At 52.8% G+C, this 12620-nt stretch overlaps 1 protein-coding gene across 1 annotated transcript in view; it reads left to right on the plus strand.

Annotated features, from left to right (window-relative positions):
- Nucleotides 1-1031: 1031 nt before the first annotated feature.
- LOC147737091 (uncharacterized) overlaps nt 1032-12620 on the plus strand; it is a 29700-nt gene continuing 18111 nt past the window's right edge. Inside the window, exon 1 of the mRNA XM_086963331.1 lies at nt 1032-1186. The gene's annotated coding sequence lies outside the window, so the exon portion shown is untranslated. The remainder of the gene's footprint in view (nt 1187-12620) is intronic.

Consider the following 12620-nt stretch of genomic DNA (forward strand, 5'->3'; position numbering starts at 1 on the left):
AGGAGAACAATATTTCCGAATAATGAAATGCCCCTCCCCTGTTCTTCAAACCAGTAACACCCACTCATTTTTTGTATGATACAATGCAAACTGTGTGATAAACTTCTGGTTCATACTTGATATCTGTATCTTAGGAATTAATGGCTTCAAAGATAAATTGCTTTTTTTTGTCAGTGAATCTTTGTTGAGAGAGGGAGGTGGTTACTGTAAAGAAAACAACAAAGCCTGGAAGAGGCTGGTGTCTTAATATTTTAGGAGACAGTTGTGCTCTTAAATCAGAAACTCAAAACCTAATTAGGGCATAAATTTCAGTCTTGTTCGAGGATATAAAACTATATCAGATATAAGGAAGAAGCGACAGACACAGGAAAGTTGGAAATAAACTGTTCCTTTAATTGTCGCTTTGACACATGACCTATGCCACATTCTATTTGATCTGATGTTTAAAACTCCCTGGTATTTTCCTCGGTTTACTTTCCTATGTACCGCGCTATGGATTTGAAAAACCTGCAAATAAGTTATTTTAAAAAAAAATAAGCTGTCCAGTTTAATTGCAAAACCGACCGATATATTCATATATTCTTTAAAATACCGATATATTCATTGAAATACAGATATATTCATTGAAATACAGACTGTCGCTTCAGTTGTCACCTTTCTGTAAATACTCTTTAATCCTTTACGTCAGTGTTTGGAAGATGCTCATCAGAAGTGAAGCTATAAATGCTTTTTTACAGCAGCAACCAAGTATGAGGCCCTGTACTTGAACTGTCTGACCCTTAAAAACATTCACGTCTGTGATATCTGAAATCACAGGTTTTTACAGGTATAAATGCTTATTTGTATGAAATGCAGTCACTGCTGGAGCCTGGAGGCGGCGGTTCCGTCAGCGGCCACCAGAGGGCGCTCCTCGCCTGCTGATGAAACCCACTGAGCTGCACGTTGGATGAAAGGGAGAAGGGTTTCCTCTTCTGGGTCAATGGTGGCAGAGACAGCACCAGCAGCGATGGTGACATCACTTCCGGCCTCTCCTAGTGTGTCCAGCCTGCTGCAGAGGAGGAAGGAGCCCTGTCTGGAGGGCAGTTATCTTCATCTTCAGACCCTCACAGACCCCGCCCCCCTCACCCCTCACAGACCCTGGATCTGCCCGAGGAGGAGGAGAGAGCCTGGACAGGTTTCTGCTCAGGTAGGAGAGCTGCTAACTCACTTGGCTGCAATTTATTAATGCATGGATCAGTTTCCACCCTCCCCCCTGGCATTCACGGTGAGGTCAGGAGAGCTCAGCTCTAACTGCTGCTGAGCCTGAGTGGGGAGCGGAGGAGGTGAGGCCTGTCCAGAGGAGCAGAGGAGGAGAGGCCTGTCCAGGGGTGCAGAGGAGGAGAGGCCTGTCCAGTGGTGCAGAAGAGGTGAGGCCTGTCCTGGGGTGCAGAGGAGGAGAGACCTGTCCAGGGGTGCATAGGAAGTGAGGCCTGTCCAGGGTTGAAGCAGAGGGGAGGCCTGCCCAGGGGTACAGAGGAGGAGAGGCCTGTCCAGAGGAGGGGCAGAGGAGGAGAGGCCTGTCCAGGGGCAGAATATGAGAAGCCTGTCCAGAGGAGGGGCAGAGGAGGTGAGGCCTGTCCAGGGGCAGAGGAGATGAGGCCTGTCCTGGGGTGCAGAGGAGGAGAGGCCTGTCCAGGGGGTGCAGAGGAGGTGAGGCCTGTCCATGGGTGCAGAGAGGTGAGGCCTGTCCAGGAGGTGCAGAGGAGAGGCCTGTCCAGAGGAGTGCAGAGGAGGCGAGGCCAGTCCAGGGGTGCAGTGGAGGTGAGGCCTGTCCAGGGGTGCATAGAACGTGAGGCCTGTCCAAGGGTGCAGAGGAGGCGAGGCCTGTCCAGGGGTGCAGAGGAGAAGATGCCTGTCCAGGGGTGCCGAGGAGGAAAGGCCTGTCCCGGGGTACAGAGGAGGAGAGGTCTGTCCAGGGGTGTAGAGGAGGTGAGGCCTCTCCAGGGATGCAGAGGAGGCGAGGCCAGTCCATGGGTGCAGAGGAGGTGAGGCCTGTCCAGGGGTGCAGAGGACGTGATGCCAGTTCAGGGGTGCAGAGGAGGCGAGGCCTGTGCAGGGGTGCAGAGGAGGAGATGCCTGTCCAGGGGTGCAGAGGAGGAGAGGCCTGTCCAGGGGGCAGAGGAGGAGAGGCCTTTCTGGGGTGCAGAGGAGGAGAGGCCTTTCTGGGGTGCAGAGGAGGTGAGGCCTATCCAGGGGAGCAGTGTCTCTCTTCGGGGGACTGGGCATAGCGCCTCGAGGATCAGGGCGGAGTGAGAGGCACTGTATGAGGTGGAATGAAGTCTGGGCTCCTCTGACCTTAATGAGAATCCTTAATCGAGAGCTCCTGAGAGAAGCACCGAGAGGCCTGTCCAGGGGTGCAGAGGAGGTGAGGCCTGTCCAGGGGGGCAGAGGAGGAAAGGCCTGTCCAGGGGTGCAGAGGAGGTGAGGCCTGTCCAGGGGTACCGAGGAGGAGAGGCCTGTCCAGGGGTGCAGAGGAGGTGAGGCCTGTCCTGGGGTGCAGAGGAGGAGAGACCTGTCCAGGGGTGCATAGGAAGTGAGGCCTGTCCAGGGTTGAAGCAGAGGGGAGGCCTGCCCAGGGGTACAGAGGAGGAGAGGCCTGTCCAGAGGAGGGGCAGAGGAGGTGAGGCCTGTCCAGGGGCAGAGGATATGAGACCTGTCCTGGGGTGCAGAGGAGGAGAGGCCTGTCCAGGGGGTGCAGAGGAGGTGAGGCCTGTCCAGGGGTGCAGAGAGGTGAGGCCTGTCCAGGAGGTGCAGAGGAGAGGCCTGTCCAGAGGAGTGCAGAGGAGGCGAGGCCAGTCCAGGGGTGCAGTGGAGGTGAGGCCTGTCCAGGGGTGCATAGGACGTGAGGCCTGTCCAAGGGTGCAGAGGAGGCGAGGCCTGTCCAGGGGTGCAGAGGAGAAGATGCCTGTCCAGGGGTGCCGAGGAGGAAAGGCCTGTCCCGGGGTACAGAGGAGGAGAGGTCTGTCCAGGGGTGTAGAGGAGGTGAGGCCTCTCCAGGGATGCAGAGGAGGCGAGGCCAGTCCATGGGTGCAGAGGAGGTGAGGCCTGTCCAGGGGTGCAGAGGACGTGATGCCAGTTCAGGGGTGCAGAGGAGGCGAGGCCTGTGCAGGGGTGCAGAGGAGGAGATGCCTGTCCAGGGGTGCAGAGGAGGAGAGGCCTGTCCAGGGGGCAGAGGAGGAGAGGCCTTTCTGGGGTGCAGAGGAGGAGAGGCCTTTCTGGGGTGCAGAGGAGGTGAGGCCTATCCAGGGGAGCAGTGTCTCTCTTCGGGGGACTGGCATAGCGCCTCGAGGATCAGGGCGGAGTGAGAGGCACTGTATGAGGTGGAATGAAGTCTGGGCTCCTCTGACCTTAATGAGAATCCTTAATCGAGAGCTCCTGAGAGAAGCACCGAGAGGCCTGTCCAGGGGTGCAGAGGAGGTGAGGCCTGTCCAGGGGGGCAGAGGAGGAAAGGCCTGTCCAGGGGTGCAGAGGAGGTGAGGCCTGTCCAGGGGTACCGAGGAGGAGAGGCCTGTCCAGGGGTGCAGAGGAGGTGAGGCCTGTCCAGGGGTGCAGAGGAGGTGAGACCTGTCCTGGGGGTACAGAGGAGGTGAGGCCTGTCCAGGGGGTGCAGAGGAGGAGAGGCCTGTCCAGAGGAGTGCAGAGGAGGTGAGGCCAGTCCAGGGGTGCAGAGGAGGTGAGGCCTGTCCAGGGGTGCAGAGGATGTGAGGCCTGTCCAGGGGTGCAGAGGAGGTGAGGCCTGTCCAGGGGTGTCCAGGCGTACAGAGGAGGAGAGGCATGTCCAGGGGTGCATTGGAGGTGAGGCCTGTCCTCGGGGTACAGAGGAGGTGAGGCCTGTCCAGGGGTGCAGAAGAAGAAAGGCCTGTCCAGGGGTACAGAGGAGGAGAGACCTGTCCAGGGGTGTAGAGGAGCTAAGGCCTCTCCAGGGGTGCAGAGGAGGTGAGGCCTGTCCAGGGGGTGCAGAGGAGGTGATGCCTGTCCAGGGGGTGCAGAGGAAGAGAGGCCTGTCCAGAGGAGCGCAGAGGAGGAGAGGCCAGTCCAGCGGTGCAGAGGAGGTGAGGCCTGTCCAGGGGTGCAGAGGAGGCGAGGCCTGTACAGGGGTGCAGAGGAGGAGAGGCCTGTCCAGGGGTGCAGAGGAGACCTGTTCTGTAATTAGTAATTGGTTGCATCCCATAGGGCACACTTACATGGTTCCAGTATAGGATTCCACTAATGTTCAAAATGAAACCAATTTTGCAAAAATAGTTCCAAAAGAATAATGTTTATTCCAATCGTTCAGAAATTATATTCATTTCTTTTAATTTCTTTCATGCTCAGTAAACAGAAAAACTGTATATTTTCATATCGAGTTCAGTTGTTAACTCCAATGCATTTCGGGCGCTGTGCCCTTCATCTGGGAGCGTGTCTAAAGTAAAAGTAACATAGCTAAGTTTTAGATTACATAGACATCACAAAAAATGTATAGAAACAATTGTATCAGCCTGCAACAGTGTCCCTGTGCTCTATAAAACGTGAAGTGAGACGTGATTTAAACGGAGCATGGAGTTTATTTTTTAAACCACTGTCTTTAGTAAAGTAACCAAGACTACAACCCCCAGAATGCACTTACGTATTACAGGCATGAATATTCGGGGTATTACTCTATGGAAATATTTGGTACTTCCCAGGGCATCGTGGCAGATAAGAGTAGAACAGTTCATGTGCAAGGGTGTTCATTCTTAGGCTCTTTCTGCAGATTGTGAGTCCAGTGAGATCTGTGATAATATGAATCTCTCTCAAGGAGATTTCACACAGTTTTATCTGTTTCAGGGAGAAATACAATGAAAAACAGGGGGTGCAAGTCCAGCGCCAGAGTTTCTGGTGTCCTTGGATCTCTGGACTGACCCTTCCCTGGTCCTGCAAGAGAGGACAAACCAGGTGTTTAGTCTGGCCTCTCTAAGGGAGCGAGAGCTGGCTCAGTATCCTGGTCCACCAAGTCCTGTCTCCCATCCTGGTCCTCACAAGGCCCCGGCTCATGTCCTGATCCTCACAAGGCCCGTGGCTCACATCCTGATTCTCACAAGGCACCCGCTCACGTCCTGGTCCTCACAAGGCCCCAGCTCATGTCCTGATCCTCACAAGGCCCTGTCTCACGTCATGGTCCTCACAAGGCCCCGGGTCACGTCCTGGTCCACCAGACCCCGGCTCAGGTTCTGGTCTACCAGGCCCAAGCTCACGTCCTGGTCCTCACAAGGTCCACAAGGCCCACACTCACGTCCTGGTCTTCACAAGTCCCCAGCTCACGTCCTGGTCCACCAGGCCTCGGCTCATGTCCTGGTCCTCACAAGGCCCTAGCTCACATCCTGGTCCACCAGGCCCCAGCTCAAGTCCTGGTTTACCAGGCTACAGCTCACGTCCTGGTCCTCACAAGGCCCTGGCTCGCGCCCTAGTCCCCACAAGGCCCTGGTAATGTTGTGGTCCACCAGACCCTGGCCCACGTCCGGGTCTACCAGGCCCACGCTTACGTCCTGGTCCTCACAAGGCCTGGCTCACGTCCTGGTCCATCAGGCTCCAGCTCACATCCAGTTCCACCAGACCCCGGCTCATGTCCTGGTCCACACAAGTCCCTGGCTCACGACCTGGTCCTCACAAGGCCCCGTCTCATGTCCTAGTCCATACAAGGCCCTGGCTCACGGCTTGGTCCTCACCAGGCCCTAGCTCACTTCCTGGTCCTCACAAGGCCCCGGCTCACGTCCTGGTCCTCACAAGGCCTCAGCTCACGTCCTGGTCCTCACAAGGCCCCAGCTTACGTCCTTGTCCTCACAAGGCCACAGTTTACTTCCTGGTCCTCACAAGGCCCCAGCTCACGTCCTGGTACTCACAAGGCCCTGGCTCAAGTCCTGGTCTTCACAAGCCCCTGGCTCACGTCCTGGTCCTCAACAGGCCCTGATCACATCCTCTTCCTCACTAGTCTCTGGCTCACGTCCAGGTACTCACCAGGCCAAGCCTGAGAGGGAGATCAATTGGTTGTTGGCCCACAATGCCGCCTCAAACAGGAAGCAGACATATGCAAATCAGCTTTAGACTTCTTCCATTAGGGCAGTCCAGCCTGAAGAGCCAATCCAGATCCTTTCTGAACCGGAACACAATCAACCCAAGACTGGTTTCAGCCTATCTGGGCGTTGACTCTAGGGTGCGGCTTCATTCCAGTGGTGCACCGAGCACGGGACCCATATCTGGGCACTGACTGCAGGGTGAGACTTCATTCCAGTGGTGCAGTGAGCACGGGACCCACACATGGGCACACCTGCCGTATTTATGAATAAGCAAAATGATGGGTGGAACGTTTGAGTTCATCTCTGCCACTGGTAATTACTCTGGGACACATCCTAGCCCAACCTTCTTGTTCTTGCGCTCCGTCACACCTCAGCATACAGCCAATCAGAGAGTTTAAGCTAACATTACTTCCATTGTTGTCTGCTTCAGTAGTCACAGCAGTTCTAACTCTAAGGATCGGCCTGTCTCTCTCCTCCTGATGTTCACCAATCTAACTGAGGCCACGTTGAAAAAGCAGCTCACCAAATACCTTGAGTCCCACCAACGTCTGCACAAAGTCCATCCAGGGCTCCCACAGAGCTCTCTGCAGAGACCTAGCTAGCTAAAGCCACGTGGGATATTAGCGACATTATGTATGGGGGTTGGGAGGTGGGGGCTCTGATCTGATCAGAACTGTCTGCACCCTTTGCCACCATCTCCCACTCCACATTACTACAGAGATTGCAGATGGTGGGTCTTAGGGGAAAGTGCCTGCTTGGTTCTTATCCTTTTTGAAAGATTTGATCCAAGTGGTGGCATCAGCTAACTTCAGATCAACCCCTAAGACAATTACCCCTCCCCCGGCTGGTTTTGAGCCACAATCTTTTCAATCTTTACATGGCCCACTTGGCCAGCCTGATCGAGTCATTCGATATCACCTCTACTAGATGATACACAGATCATTAGATTAGAAGAAAATACACCTGATCGAGTCATTCGATAATTGATATCACCTCTACTCGATAATACACAAATCATTAGATTAGAAGAAAATATGCCTGATCGAGCCATTCAATATTACCTCTACTCAAATGTACACAAATCTTTTGGATTATGATTAAATACAGATAAAATGGCCAGTAATTTCAGGAGCTGCAGCCTGGAAGTTGCTGATTGGATGAGCTCAAACTCCCTGGCGCTAAACAGTGAAAAAAACTGAAATCGGGGTATTTGGGACTGGAGCCTCACGGCACAAGGGTGGAGGCCGGTGCCTTTGGGAGCTCTGTCCATCCCATTCTATCAGGTCAGCAAACTGGTCGTTTGGGTGGACTTGCATCTGTTCCTAACAGGATACATTAAAATCACCTGCTCTACAGGCTTCTGACTGCTGAAAGTTATCAGAAAAATACTTCCATTAATCCCTGCTTCATCTAGGAGGACCTGGTTCTGGTTCTGATCCTATCGAGAATAAGATTCCTGCATCACTTTATAGGTAGGCATATCTGAATATTGCCTACATAGATTGTTGCTGTGACAAAGACAGCAGTTGGGCTGGTTGTGAGGTTTATAAAATCAAGGTCGATCTCCAACAAACTGGTCAAATTGCACCAGCTTCCTGCCCTGAAAAGATGTCAATATAATGCACTTTCTGTCATGAATGCTCTACAATCAGGGGGTTCATTCTTATATATCCTCGCTTATTGCCTGGTATCAGCTGGCCAAGTGGTGAGAACCCGTCATGCTTTGCTGCGTAAAGTATCTACGTTTACTAAATCAGAATAGATGGCTGCTCCCTGCCTGTGGTGACTGCAGGTACCTGGAATGGAATGCCCTCTCACCTGCTCTGTGTGCCCAAGAAAACATGAGTTTCTTCAGGAAACAGATCAAAACCTTTCTGTTCATGTTCAGGGGCTGTGGGATTTTGATACTTATGTGCTTATACTAGCGCTAGGACACTTCTTTGCCGAACTAGTTGTTCAGTGCTATATTAATTTGCTCTCACATCCAGTCATAAGATCTCTGGGCAACAGATCGTTGCAGCTATAGACGCCCTAGGAGGACGAAAGGCTTTGGGATCCGAAGGTCAGGCGTGGAGTTTTACAAATCTTAGAAATAAATACTGGGTGCATATCTGCTGGATGTGTATGCCTAGTGTTGGACTTGGCCCTTCTGGCAGGTTCACCCCTGAACTTTTTGCCTTTTAGTGGTCCATAATTATAATGATTTCTAGTCTTTGCGCACTTTAGCACTGTGGCACAGTGTAAAGTGCGTGCGCTCTCTGAGTGCATGTGTGAGGTTTACCTGCCCTCCCATAGGAATGCATGGGGAATGTATGTGTCCATGTCAGTTCCTGATGCATGGGGAGAGCAGGTGCGAGTTTGGTATGTGCGGACTCGTGTGATTTAATGCTGCGCTATGATGTGCGTGGCATAAATGTGTCTAGTGTGGAAGTACCACTTCTAGAAGTGCTGGCTGGTGAGCCTGGCTCCAGGAGTCAGGATGGGTCTGCCCCAGTGGTGAGTGGAGAGATTAGCATACTGATGTGAGGGAGGAGTGCACCTGGAACCTGAATAGGGCTGGGCTTCCCCACACAATGCTCGCTCCGCCCCCTGTGGTGCGACGGATGACCCTAGCCTGGCCAAGGAATAGGGAGAGGGGCTGAGAAAAACAAAGTGCTCCAAAACCAGCTGCGACTGGTTTTTCCCCCACCCTACAGACACAGACAAAGGGATTTCTCTGTATAAAAAGGGGCAATGTCCTCTTGTAAAAGGTTCTTGTGCTCAACTTGAATCTACCAGGGGCGTGCTGCTGCTAGGGCCCAGGGGAAGGCTTGCCTCCCTGGGCCCTTCCCAGCCCCTGGATGCCTGGAGGACCCTTCTACTTCCTGAATCCTGACAGAGGGGGCCTGGCTGATGGTGGGGCCCAGGAGGGACCGCCATGGGGGCTGTCTCCTTCCTGGAGTGCCCTGTGTGCTGGCCCCTGGGCCCTACATGCCCCCCTGACCTCCAGGACCTTTTTCCTTGCTGTTGCCCTTGCCCCAGGACTTGATGCTACCTGTTGGCACCCGGGGAGCGCTGGGCTCCTTTCCCCTGTGGCCCTGTGCGAGGGAATCCCGAGCGTAGGGATTCCCCCTGTGGCCCCTTCATCGCAGGTGCCCACCCTGCATTATGCCCGTTATGATATTTTTTTAATAAGGGTGCCACCCCTTTTCAGATGCGCCTTAGCGGGTACCCACACCGCTTCTATGTTTATTTCCTTCACCGAGGGTGCCCACCCCTTATTTTATGCTCCTTAGTTTCACCGCCGCTTCACCGGGAAGGAAAATGCCACCCAAACCGGAAGTCAGGCAGCCGGGCGCCTGGAGCGGGCGGGACTTCCGCTTGCTTCAAGGAAGTCCCGCCCGCTGCCGCGCTAAGATTGGCTGCCCGGGGCCGCCGCTGAGAAGACGAAAGAAAAGCCGGCCAAGTCATGGCCTCCCCGCGGCCCGGGTCTCCCAGGAGTGAGGGAGAGCCCCTGGGCCGCCAGCAATGCCGCACCAGTGTTGCGGGGCTCCCGTGCAGAGGAGGGAGCCCCTGTGACAGAGAGCCCCGCCGGCCACCCTGAAAGAGGAGCAGAGAAGCCCAGCGGGGGCGCCGCCTCCCTGAGCGACAGGGGGTGCCCACCAAGACGCCTGCACTCACCGGTTGCTCAGGGAGGCGGCGTCTCCGCGGGGCTTCTCTGCTCCTCTTTAAGGGTGATCGGTGAGTGCAGGCGTCTTGGTGGGCCCCCCCTGTCAGTGGTAGAGCTGCGCTCAACTGTTCTCCCACATGTTGGTAGTTAGAGCCTAGAAGGCACCTGGGGGCATTTTGTATCTCGAGCCTAAGAACAATGCCCACATTGGGGGCATTGTTAGTTCGAGCCTGCGGGCTCCAATATCTCGGGGGTATTATGGGAGGTAGAGCGGCCCCGGCTGGCAGCGGGCCGCCCCCCACAGTCGGCATGATGGTCCCCGAGCCCAGATGGCTCCCACGAGGCCCCATTATTTTTAAGAGCCTAGAGGGCTCCTAGGGGCACATTGTTTTAGAGCCTAGAGGGCTCCACCGATGGGCAAGTGTTGGCTCAGAGCCTAGAGGGCTCCAGCCTTTGGGCAGTTTTGGTTCCTGAGGGCTAGTGAGAGCCCATGCTGCAGTTCGTTCCCCAGCGGCCCAGCAAGTAGTGGGCAGCTGCACCGTTTAGGTTCCTTCCTTCCTAGGGACATGTGTTCTCTGGACTGAGGAGTGAGGCGCACTCCTTTCCCCTACTTTGGCCTTCCTCAACTGTGCAGCACTTAGTGCCAGCTGCAGCGTTTAGGCCCTGCTCTTGTCCCCAGCTGCCCAGCAAGTAGTGGGCAGCTGCTACGTTTAGGTTCTGGCGCAGTGGCGCAACCTGGACTTTAATGTGAGTTATGTGCTACATGTGATTTCTGCGCTAAATGTGATTTATATGCTATTATGGTTCATGCGCTAATGCTTTGAGTGTTAGGAAATGTGCTGTGTGTAGTATGTTTTGCGCACCCTGTGTTCTGACACCTCTGAATGTGTTTTTATGCATTATGTGTGAAGCTTCAGGCCTAAACCCCTAAATGTATTTTCATGCATAGGTGGTTGTTTTATCTAGTATCGTTATGCTAGTGAGTTCATGGTTCCCTGCTTGATACTTTCCTAAGGTAGTCAGGGTTGCGTAGGTGGTACTTACCTGTTAGCAGTAGTTACTGGTTGTGTGCTACATTTGCTTTTTGGGGCTACAAGCATTCTAGGTTCTAAGTGCTATGTTCTAAAAGTGTTACTTCTACAAAGTGCTAATTCTACAAATGCTAGTTCTAAAAGTGCTTATTCCTGACCGTGGTCCATGTGGCCCTGTCCCATGTATATAATCCCTTGTAAATATTGCCCGTGCCAGTTGGCACAATGTACATCCTGTGATTATGATTCTGATAATACAAAGGCTATTTTTATATAACCTTGTGTGGAGTTCCTTTTGAGGGGGGCCTGGGATGTTGTTACTGGTGGGTGCGTGCGCAAATGCTTTACATATCGCCTCTGAGATAAGTCTGACTGCTCGTGCCAAGCTACCAAGCGGGTGAGCAGGGGTTATCTTGGCGGGTGACTTCCTTGCCCTGACTAGAATGGTGGTTTCTGCCTGGCTTTGGCGCAATCCTTAGCCAACCAGAAATTCCCATTTCTAACACCGAGGCATTAAAGGGTGGTGTGACGCTGCTGTCTATAAGTGACACAATCATATCAGTGCCCCCAAGCTTGGGACAGACCCGGCTAAGTGAATCTCTTATCGCTCTCTGTCACTGCTTCACTGTGACAATAAATTCATGCCTGAGGTGATGCGACTCGGCTATCCCTCCTATGAGAGAGAATAGTCTCCCTGGTACAGTTCGGATTTGTCCCACATAAATCCACAACGGTTCATCTAAGGACGGTATTCGCAGTGCTGCATCAGGAAAACGCACACATGAAGGCTAGTGATGCCGATAAGGCGTTTGACTTCCTGGAATAGCCTTTTATGATTGAGACATTTAGGCTCAGGGAGTTTAAGATCACGTAGGAAGCTGCTGGACACACAGCCTATGGCCTGAGTTTAGGTGAATGGGCTCAACTCAGACGCCATTCAGATCGCCTGGGGCACTGGGCTGGAGCGCCCCCTTTATACCAGGAATGAACCCTTAGGCCTGTGAACTCCAGCAGAGGCATACCCTACCCACACTGGGCTGACACCTTTGAGAAACTGAAAACAAAAAGAAAACATGTCTTTATAAATTGACAGGTTTATAGTCACAGTGGCCAGGCCTGGATGTTCGTTGAGAGTTGAGAAGGTCAGACGACGGAACTTCAGAGTTCAATTGTTCGAAATCCTTAAAGTTAAAGGTTTTCTGGACAGGTCCGCTGTCCTCTGGAGATCTGATCTTTATTGAAGAGTAGAAAATAAAATATCCTCTTGGAGTCTACCACTATTCAATCCACTCTACTCAATCACATCTACTCAAGATCCGTTAATTATACATATATACCACCAAGAAAGAAATTCCACATAATAGCTTTAATATAAAAAAATACAACTCATGTTATTGTGTTTTTACTTAAAAAGGAGATTATATATGTGACTCCCTATAAACAGTTCTAATTTTAATTCTCCAGTACAAAATATAATTTGGGGCACTAAAACACTTCAGATAAAAATACATGAGGTACTGGCATCAGTGTGGGTTTAATATGCTGAGAAGTTTGATACCAAACTTCCCAGGTTTTCAGTGTAGCCATTATGGTGTGGAGTTCGAAATGACAAACTCCCAGCACCATATACTCTTAATGGCAACACTGCAATTACAATGCCTAAGAATGGACTTCACCACTGTAGGGGTACAGGGCTCATTCACCTGTACCCTCACTACGGGTATAGTGCACTCAGCTGAAGGGGTGGCTGATCTAGGCCAGGGCAGTGGGTTGTAGGCATGGCCCACAGGGATGTGTGCCATGGCGACTCTTCACTTTGTTCTGCATCAAAACACGCAGCCTGCAAAGCCAGTGTGTGTGTGTGTGTAG

Source organism: Lissotriton vulgaris, chromosome 1_1, assembly GCF_964263255.1.
Source record: "Lissotriton vulgaris chromosome 1_1, aLisVul1.2, whole genome shotgun sequence".
In the NCBI taxonomy this organism is placed as follows: Eukaryota; Metazoa; Chordata; class Amphibia; order Caudata; family Salamandridae; genus Lissotriton; species Lissotriton vulgaris.